The sequence below is a fragment of the Rhipicephalus sanguineus genome, chromosome 2 (genome assembly GCF_013339695.2).
Source record: "Rhipicephalus sanguineus isolate Rsan-2018 chromosome 2, BIME_Rsan_1.4, whole genome shotgun sequence".
NCBI classification, from domain to species: domain Eukaryota; kingdom Metazoa; phylum Arthropoda; class Arachnida; order Ixodida; family Ixodidae; genus Rhipicephalus; species Rhipicephalus sanguineus.
Genome location: NC_051177.1, coordinates 92,229,447 through 92,239,426, shown reverse-complemented (window position 1 = coordinate 92,239,426; position 9,980 = coordinate 92,229,447).

Sequence of the window (9,980 nt, the reverse complement as noted above, 5' to 3'; positions counted from 1 at the left end):
ATGATTCCAGCTATATATATATATAATATTATATATATATCTATATATATAATATATAATATTAATTCAAAAGTAAATGCTGAAGATCCGGGCACATGTAGTTGAAAAAATGAAGGAGCACACTTACGAAAATTGCATATTTTTACTCATTTACGTTTCGGCCGTGGGACGGCCTTCGTCAGAATGCCGAAGCACGGCACGGCCTTCTACCCTTCTGACGGCCTTCTGACGAAGGACGTCACACTTTCCTCTCACACCGCTCTTGGTCGGCGGGTGGTGTCGCTCACTCGGAGCGGTAAAGTGACGTATCATGACCGTGGCCTCCGCGATTAGCTCCTGCAACGCGTCGTTGCTACGCGTCCGTCCCGTTCGGAGCGTTTCTAATAGGAGAAGTGCAATTTTGTCAACGCCTTACCACACTGAGGGTGGCTACCTTAGCTCACGTGTCGGCCTCCCTCATAGCATCCATCCTGATCCATCCAGCCTGATCCATCCATGCTAAATATAGCGCTGCGACACGCACCTAACTCGCCGGACTACAGGGGAGACACGACGCGCATTGCGCTTCCCTCCAGTCCAGCCGTGGTGTTCAATAACTCTTTAACATGCCGCGGGATGGCGACCTTAGCCCAAGTTCTCTATCCAATCAGCGATGCTCTCCTGGCTTTCACATCACTTTTTCTGATTACGCTCTCACCGTTAACTACTACAGCTACCACAAGGGTTTGTTTAATCATTGATCATGGACGTTAGTCGTCGGGATAAAGATGTACCACCAAGCGTCAACGTGAGTGCATTCACGTTGAACGGCTATAGCTGCCGAACACCAACAGACATTGTGGAAACTCTCTTATATCAATGTACAGTAAACATTCAACTACTTCTGTAAGGGCACGTTTTACTTTCGCGTTATACCGATTCCTATGACGGAGGGATCGACCATGTTTTTACCAATAATATGCCGCTGCAGACGCCGTCAAGTTCTATGACGTCATGACGGGTTGGTCCGGAGACGCCAAGGGGGACGTCGCGCCACCTGTATTTATTATATTTTTTGCGCGATTTCTAGCTTACCAAGCATCTTCTCATGGTAGGAGCCGTAGTTTTGGTATTGTGAAAGTAGTCTAATAATACGAGAAAAATGTTTTTCTCTCTAAAGAAAACTAACCTAGCTGAGCGGAATCCGCAAATAGCGAATGCGACACAAGCTATACATGCCGAAGAACGCATTTCCGTTTGTGGCGAAATAGTGTTCGTGTAACGTTTGGGCTGTAATTGCAGCGGTCAACAGCTTTGTCAGGTCCTCTGTCAGCTATATTGGTCAGCGCTGCGACTGTATACCTGCACATATACTTTGTAAATAGTTTTAAGTAAAAGTACTACTTCATTCACATACCAGTATATTTTTTCGCAGCTTCTCTGTACTGTTTGAAACACGCCTGACGTATTTGCGGCTCCATACTTTGAAGTTTAATATGCACTTCGAGATAGTGTAGCTTGCGTGCTGTGTGCGAATCGGGAAAGAACGGCTGAAAAACGCGAAGGCAAGGAATCGGCAGATGCTACGAAACTGCTCTTCTATAAATCTCCTCGTCGCAACTGCCGTGTGCCGTTTAATTACTGCAGCAGCATGTACAGTGCAAGACTGCTCATGCCTTTATTTTTTTTTGTAAGTGAAAATGAACACCTAACCATACCAGAACAACAAAGCTTTAGAAAAAGAGAACTACTGACTTCGTACCGAAGCCTTAGTATTGGCGTTGCCGGAACCGTAATTTAAACATGCAACAGGTAAACGAGCGAATATAATTGATATGTGTAATTCCAGGATTGCCTGCCCTTGCGTCAAAGCAGTTTACATCATCAACAACCATGCTTTATTTGACATTCTGTTCACTATTGCCAAGCCATTCATGAAGGCCAAACTGGTGAAAAGGGTAAGAATATCCCAAGAGAGAGTTTATTACCTCCTTTAGATGGTTCCGTAATGTACGTGTGATCTGTCCATATATGGCATTTCTAGATTTAAGGGACTTAGGGCATCACAATTGCTCTGCCATCTCAAATGGTGTCCAAACATAAGCTGGGGAATCAGTTAACAACTATGACATATAAAAATACCTTGCTATATATCGTTATGCAGACACAAGTTCAGCCACGAAAGGCAGAGTGCCTAAAAGGTCGTGAGCCGTGGAACGATGAAGATTTTGCATCGAACCTAGCATCTCCATCAATGTCTCAAGGAGGAAATAATGAACGATTAAACAAAGAAAAAAAGACTTATTTACGGTTTAATTAAAAAGGTGCAGCAGCGCTGAATAAACAAAATGGCTGCCCGAATCCTGCGCACTCTTTGTGCCAACATGTCATCTTCGTTTCTTGCTGACGGGCAGAAGCCTCACTGCATCGTAACGATATATACTTATAAAAAAATTGGGAGTACTAACTTCACTTAGGTATGTTTAAATCATGGGCCCCACAGTGCAGTATAAATAGCTGTTCATATTGATTTTAGAGGAAGCTACGAGATGATGGCCCGACAAGTTGTCGGTCCATTTAATGAGGGGCCGCCAAAGCATCGGTAAAGAAAAATATGAAAATATTTTGTGTTCACCTTGGTTCGCAGATTCGCTTCTTCGGCTACGATTGTGAGGAACTGCACAACCTCGTGCCAGATGACGTGATCCCCGAGGAGCACGGCGGCACCAACGAAAGCTACGACTTCGACACTATAGAGGAGGAGCTCAAGAATGAAGAGCCATTCTTCGAGAAGATTAACGCTCACGGTTATCGCCTGGAGGCGGAGAACGAAACGAAGTGACTAGGATTTAGCTTAAACTAACGCATAATAAATCGACTCATTGTTTCTTTCGCGAATTCGTGCAACTTTCGTGGTTTCTTTTTGTGGGGTGGCGTGCGACATACGCGCAAGTATGCTGTCGAAGCATTTCTCGCGAAACGCCTGCAATTGCGCAGGCGATAGATATTCTAGCTCTAATCTACAAAAGGGCTAGTTATTATGTTGGTATGGGTATGGGTGCCACAAGAACAGTCTTGTAGAGTCGAGCTGTCCGTGTAGACCTGAGTCCAACCCAGGCCCATAGCCAAGAAATTTTTTTCTTCTTTTTCTTTCGGGGGGGGGGGGGGGAGGGGGGACTGATGAGGGCTTCGACATTTTGAGGAAAACACATATTTTTCACTAGTCATTAGACCCCCCCCCTCCCGGCCACCCCTCGAAATTTTGAGGGGGGGATCCTTAGGACCACCCCCTCCACTGCCTGGTCGAACCCCTGCATTTTGCTTCAGTGCAGGTGCTGGTATACTGGTAAGTCAGACTGATATAGAATGCCTGCGATTGTGAGCTTTGCCTGAACACTGCTCACGCACGATGGCTTGCTCAGTCATCTCATCTTAGGTGAGTACCCTGGAGTAAACGAGGCCCGATGTGCGAATACAGTTGCACTGAATGTTGTGCGGGGCTCTGCTGGGATGCTGGCGAGATGGTAAAGGTACATTGGACTCATTAATATCATTCCAAGCGCCGTTGAGTTCTTGAAAGAAAGTGTTCGGAAAAAGTGAGTTGTGTGACTGGCACAGTCGAGCTACAGGCGCTGCACAGTCACGGCCGCACGAACATGTTGATTATGCATGCTTAATTCAGAATAAGTGTTTTAACAGCGAAGCTATTTAGGCTGGCCGTAAGAACTTTGTTGCGTGTAAAAAACCTTCGGAACGCCCCGCGTTTCCTAGCAACCGCTAATGCCTCAACTACGCCGCACCTGCTCGCGACACCAGCACGCGCCTGCTTCGGCCTCTTCTCTTCATCTCTGCTTCGCTGTCAAAACTCGTGCGCCCATTGCTCCGGCGCGGAATGCAGTAACTCTGATGGGCGAGACAAAGAGCGCAGAGAGAAGAGAGAGAGGAAGACCAATAGAGATAGAGAAAGAGAGAAATTCTAGCGGAAAACAATTTTTCGCGAGGTGAGATTCGAACCCGCTTATCCACAAGCCGAAGGCGAAGGCCTTAACCACTCGGCCATCCAGGCACGCTAGCAGAGCGTAGCCTAGTCTTGTATGGTATATTACAAATAGTATAGTATAGTCAAGTATAGCAAAGGGTAGGAAAGGGAAGTGAGGGGTGAGGAGGAGGGGGAGAGAGTAAAGACAACATAGAAAGAAAGAGAGCGATGTGAAGACCTATAAAGACCGATATATATATTATATATATATATATATATATATATATATATATATATATATATATGCACACCCAGAGAAAGAAGGCAAGAGAGAAAACGAAGTGAAAAATGACACAAAAATAAGAGAGAAGAGTGTGAAAAAGAAAGAAATAGAGGAAGAAAGATAGAGAAAATTAGCAAAACTCAGTAAAACAGCAACAGCCCGGACTACCTAGATGCCCATCAGCTCCACTCTCTCTTTAACATGGCGCCTCCAGTGCAAGTTACGCCTTTGTTTTTGTAAGTAGTTTCGAGGTGGAGGCGATGCGTGAGGGTGTCGATGTGTATCTGGAGTTGAAGGCCAATCTGAGGCTAAAAATGGAAGTAATTTGCGTGTAAAATTTGTTTTTTTTTCTTCTACATAAACACGCCTTGTGACCCTCATTACAAAGATGAAAACCAAGGCACTGACTTACGCGTACTCGAGATACATGATTACACTTTCGTAATCATTAATATACGCTTATTATAGGTGCAATTATGATCTCTGGCAGCATTTTTTCCTGCCGCCTACGTCGCAGAATAGCGATCTCGCGTGGCGGTTTTCCAGCCTGTATTGCATCACGCGGAAAACAGCAAAAAGCCAGCGGCGCAGGACAAGTCATGTTATATTTGGATGCCTTCCACAAATTAAAAAAGCAACAAGTTCTCGAGCGTATCGTGGCAACTACAAGCAGGACTTGAAACAGGTGTCGGAAAAAAACTTCTAATGAAAAAAAAAAAACGATACCTTGTTGCTTGAAAACAGTCGGTTCGAAATTGGCGATTCATTTTGTACATGCAAGTCACGCAATCACATTACGCAAAAACACGTAAAGGAAAGGGACAATAAAAAGCTTCCTGTTGTACGTGCTCCTCTTTCTGCGCGGACGTACTGCTCGAAATTTACTTCGCCATGTCAGCGTAATCCAGAGACGAGTGCGCGTATTGCACTCATAAAAATTAACTCCTTAAAGGGTATAACTTAGAAAGAAAAAAAAAATAAAGTAATGCATGTTTATAGAAAAAAAATCACGCCATCTCCCGCTGGAGGGAACCATGAGGCGATGCGAAGCAGCGTTTCGGCATGTCGAAACGCTGAGGGAAGTGGAGAGGGGAAATGGGAGAGAGTGGAAGTGGAGAGGGGGATGGTAGAGGTTGAAGTCGAGAGGGGAGAGGGTGAAAGGGGGAGGGGGAAGAGGGAAGGGAGTGGAGATGAGGTGTGTGGAGAGGGTTTGCGCATGCGCAGTAAGGGTGGTCACGCCGCCACCCCGGTACCGTTTGAACTCCGCCATAAGATGCTTCGCATCTAAAAAAATGGCCGCGTATCTGCGCACTTCGCTTCGAAGCGATAATCTTCTGCCGGCCGTACTACATGAGTCTGGTTCTCATCCGCGGCACACCCGTGATGCTGTTCCCAGGGCCACTGCCAGGTGGCAGCACATATCGTCGGCAGAGGGCTTTTTCATGCATAGCGTCGAATTTTCAGCGCAGCTAAGAAACACTAGGACCTTTAGAATTACGGTATATATTTTATAGTAAAGGAACACACCATCTAATACTTACGTATTGATGTTGCGCCTCAGATAGCGTAATATTGCTTTTGATCAAACAATGTTCCAAGTATGAACGCAGCTACCAGTTCAAGATGGCTGGGCTTTCAACAAGTGCTTAAACATTGGCGAGGTGGCTGAATCATGTGACAAACAGACAGACCAAAATTTCTGCGTTCAAGTATCCCAAGAAAAGACTATCGTCTTTAAAATGGAACCATGTATAGTCGGTTACAACACCTGTTACACCATGGTTACGACCTGAGAATAAACACAAGCTCCACCCGGAAAACCTCGGCGCGTTGTCAATCACCTGAGAGAGTCGTGCAAGTGGTTTCCTTTTGAGCCATAAGTGCTTTTCTGTGTTAATGCAAATACCACGCATATAGAAAACTAAAGGTTCGTCATCCTACGGAAAGTATGTTTGGCTGAGAAGTGGGGTCAGAATTACAACTAAATTTGCCAGGACGTTCAAGTTTTCGACTTCAAACCAACCGTATATGTGTCTGTATGGGAGCACCAACTCTCACAGTCACGCGAAATTTCTTAACGTCAAAGAATGAGCAAATGTGATTACATAAGTGTAGGGCACTTGTATGGCGGATGTTTGGAGTTAGAGCTACATCGCTGTCGCAGAGGAATAACGACATGTTTGCCCAATTGGTAGTCTTGGCCACAATGTACGTAATCTGGAGAAGTCGGTGTCAGGCAGAAGCTCGTCGACAACCACAGCGTGCAGCGCTCTCAGCCAAGCGCCGTATCTATCAAATTGTTTTCAGATACCTAGTTGACGAGCTGAAGTGAGTGGGTTGAAAAGTGGGACCCTATATGTATTCGGAGCACATTCGCGTTCTACTTAAGATTACCAAACGAAAGCTTGAAGCACTTGAAAATGGTCACAACCCTAACAAACAACACATCTTAATTTTCGGGATTGATATTTCAAGGTGCTGTTTGTCCAAACAATTCCACTGAGTAGATGTGTTCACTAGTCTGATTCAATTTCGCATTTTCAACTGTGAAGGAATTAAAACAACATTAATGAGTTGATTTGTTATTAGGACGCTCGACGATTCGACGTGTGATTCACGTCCGTCTATTTATGGGGTAATCCACCCTCTCTTTCCTCTCCATCTTTAAATCTCTCCCACCTTGTTCCATGTGTAGGGTAGGAAACCGGTTTTCCTGAACTTGTAACCTCCTGTCTTTCTTCTCTAATATTCTTCTCTTCTCACTTGAGCAAATCACATTACACGTATGTTGAAGGACAAGGCGTATAAATCAAGATGCATAACGTGCCTCCATTTCGTTCTTGTTTTGTTCATTGTGAAATGAAAGGACAAAAGGAGACAGCGGCAACGGCATCATACTATCGACGTTCTTTCTCATTGCGTTGAGCTTTCATCAGCACGGTACACTACAGCTGCACACGCGTATAAAAATCTCATATGCAGATGATGATTGATTGATGATTGATTGATGATTGATTGATTCAAACACACTCAAAAACAACGAGTTACGATGAGGGAGAGAAAAAAAAAGAAGTGTACATGCAGGAAAGCACCCCCCCCTTTCTTCGAATTATCAAAATCACCTCAGCTGTCGTCAGAGTCGTCAGCTTGTTCTGGAGGCCTGAGAAGAATACGTAGATTAGTTTTGGGCTCTCTTCTGAGAACATGAGGTGTAATGAAAGCACTACGGAAGTTCAGCTTTTGTACTGCCCCCTCCCCCTCTCTACATATTGCTCATCTCAGGCCTGTAAGGTGTTTTAAGTAAATAAATAAATAAGTATATAAATAAATACTGCACACATGAGTAATGGGCCGAAAAGGTTGACATCTTTCTGTTGGAGCTCCTTGAGTGCCGAGTTCAGAGTGTTAGTTTTTCATCAAAACTTAGGACAACTGACTCACTCATCACTCACTCAACCTCACTCACTCCTCCTCACTCACTGCTCACTCACTCACTCACTCACTACTCACTCTCACTCACTCACTCACTCATCCACTCACCATCACTCACTCACTCCTCACTCACTCACACTCACTCACTCACCATCCCACTCACTCACTCACTCACTCCCGCACTCACTCACTCACTCACCCACTCACTCACTCCTCACTCACTCACTCACTCACTCTCATTTATTCAATTTTTCCTTTTGCTTAGACAAGCGCGCATCCTCTCCGTTCTCTGTTTTATATGGCTCAATTTCTTCCTTTTTCCTCGGAAGCGCTGGACATGCATCAAACACTACGTTTTTTCTAAGTCTTCTGCTCTTCTCATTTTTTTGTCTTTTTTTTTTGAAGGTGCAGCGCAGCCAGAGAAGGGAACACCTGCAATGCCACTGATTAGGTTGAGATACTAGCTGGCGCCCCAGGCTGTAACGCGTTCTAACAAAACACAAAAAGCGACGACGTGGCAAAATGCGAGCCAAGGACAACTACTCGAGTGTAGCTTTGCATCGCAACAACCCAATATTCACGCACAGAAGCCGTTGCTGTGCCGCGACTCGTCTCTGAGGAAATTTCATCAGGACACCGTATTACAGCTCTTATCTGCGTAGTCGTTTCCGGGGTATGCACATTGTTAAACGTTGGTTTCGACCTTCCACGCTTTTCAAAGTGCTGCCACCGATTTGTCAGGGTAAAATTCTGCAAGAACGATAACCTAATGTAACTGAGCGCGATCGGAGTGCATCGATTCCCTTCTTTTGCTTACGTAGCGCACGTTGCTTACTGCAAATAATTGAGCCACCGTATATCAGTGTTCAGTTTATATGTGACATAACATTAGTCTCACTTGCCTACCCGTGATTAATTACGCACGCACAAGACCAAACACATATGCATTCGCAAGAGCAGACTGAAGGTCGTCTGTGCCCCATAGTCCTTGAGCGTCCGCTCAAGCGAAACCGGAAAGAGAGAAGAGAGAAAGTGTTGGCTCAGCAACACAAGCGCCGAAGGAAAATGCCCGCACAACAACAATAACAAGGGGAGAGAGACGCGCGCTTCCGAGCTGTAGATCTACGTGCTTAATCGCATGGCGGCGGCCGATGCACCATCCACCACGGTTTCTCGTCAGGTACGTGGAAGACTTCTCTTGCACTGAGTACCCCCATCTCCTCGCGTACTTTATGAGGCCGGCGTTTCGACGGAAAACAAACTGTTACCCACAGCAAGGTTTTGTTAGTCTTCAAGCTTAACGCCTCGTTCTGATGCCTACGCGTTAGGAGGTCTCTCGATTTCGGAGCAACCCCTCGCTTGGAGCATGGCTTTATCTCACGGCGTAAATAAACGATACTTTATACTATACCTGATGACAGCGTGCTAGAGATGGAGAGATAAACGGGCCAAAAGGGAGCCATGGTGAGCGAGTGCCGATGTCAAGGCCACAACGTGAGAGTGTGTCTACGTCGCGTTAGTGAGGTATGAGATCGGCGGCTTCGCAGTTGGCTTAGGAGAGCGGCTGTACGCTGGGCCAAGAAACGAATGCGCGATTCTTGAAGAGGAAGTGCATTGGCTAACAAAGTACAGGTGGGTGTCATTAGCGAGTCTTTGTCAACATAGTGAAGGCGCTAAGCACACGAGACGCGACACTCTAGATTGCGATAAATAACAGGAGGACTGAAGCGACAACGAGACGGTACGTACCCTTTCTTGTAAACGTGGGCATATAACATGCGACAAGGGTGTGGCTTTTTTCTATCTTAAAATTACATCTCTATGAACTGTGAGAATTGTTCTCAACTGAGTCGTGCCCAATCGAGATTCGTTATCGCATCGACATTAGCGTGTGCAAAGTAATCTTCGCTTTTTTCTTCCCTTTATACTAGCCTTTAAATGCGACCCCGATGTTTGACAGAATTCCAAAAACCTGGTTACCTAGGTAGAGATTGCCCTTTCGGGCCTATCCAGCTGCTCCAATGGCAAACAGAGTACCAGCGGTATCAGAATCGCCAAGCTTCTCATTCACTACAATTTCTCTATGCAAAAAGAAAAAAAACTTCGTGGTGTGAAAATCATGATTTGATTGGAGGCACGCCGAAGACTACAGACTAACTCTGGGCATCCGAGATTTGTTTAACGAGTATGTAAATCTAACTACTCCAGTGTTGCGGCATCTTGCACAAATCGGACTCTCAGCCTCCACGGCAGGGACCGCACCAGCAACTTTGCAGTTTGTTGAACTTGCAATGGATTCTCTCCAGG